The 712-nt window shown below is 47.9% G+C and overlaps 1 protein-coding gene across 1 annotated transcript in view; it reads right to left on the bottom strand.

The window, feature by feature from the left end:
* The window catches only part of dagla (diacylglycerol lipase, alpha), a 10,394-nt gene that overhangs the window by 6,480 nt on the left and 3,202 nt on the right, over window positions 1–712 (bottom strand). The gene's annotated exons all lie outside the window — the stretch shown is intronic.

Below are 712 nucleotides of genomic sequence, written 5' to 3'. Positions count from 1 at the left end.
GCACAACAAAACTCCAGGTGACTGCACAACAAAACTCCAGGTGACTGTACAACAAAACTCCAGGTGACTGCAGCAGAGAAAACAAACTTCTTCTTATAGAAAACTGAGCTACGTATTCAGCACAAAAATCTTAATGTCAGACTAGTTCAGGAAATAAATACAAATATTTGTAGAAAATTGACTTTCAGACTAAGGCGGCACAGTGGCTCTAGTCAATGTCGCCTCTCAGTGACAAGGTCGCTGGATCAAATCCCGACCGGGGACCTTTCTGGGTGGAGTTTACATGTTCTCTCCGTGCTGCGTGGGTTTTCTCCGGGTGCTCCGGTTTCCTCCCACAGACCAAAAACATGCATGTTAGGCTGATTGGTAACTCTAAACTGTCCCTAGGTGAGAGAGAGAATGGTTGTTTGACTCTACGTGTCCCTGTGATGGACTGGAGACCTGTCCAGGTGTCCCTGTGATGGACTGGAGACCTGTTCAGGTGTCCCTGTGATGGACTGGAGACCTGTCCAGGGTGTCCCTGTGATGGACTGGAGACCTGTCCAGGGTGTCCCCCGCCCCTCAGTGACTGCTGGACATGGACACCAGAGACCCAAAAAGGAAGAAGCGAGTCAAAGATAATGGATGGCTGGATGGATTGATGTATTGATTGATGGATGGCTGGATGGATGGATTGATGTATTGATTGATGGATGGTTGGATTATTGATGTA

This window comes from Nematolebias whitei, chromosome 2 (genome assembly GCF_014905685.2).
Source record: "Nematolebias whitei isolate Nwh7 chromosome 2, NemWhi1, whole genome shotgun sequence".
In the NCBI taxonomy this organism is placed as follows: Eukaryota; Metazoa; Chordata; class Actinopteri; order Cyprinodontiformes; family Rivulidae; genus Nematolebias; species Nematolebias whitei.
The sequence above is the reverse complement of the archived record's forward strand: the minus strand, read 5'-3'. Positions and strand labels throughout refer to the sequence as shown.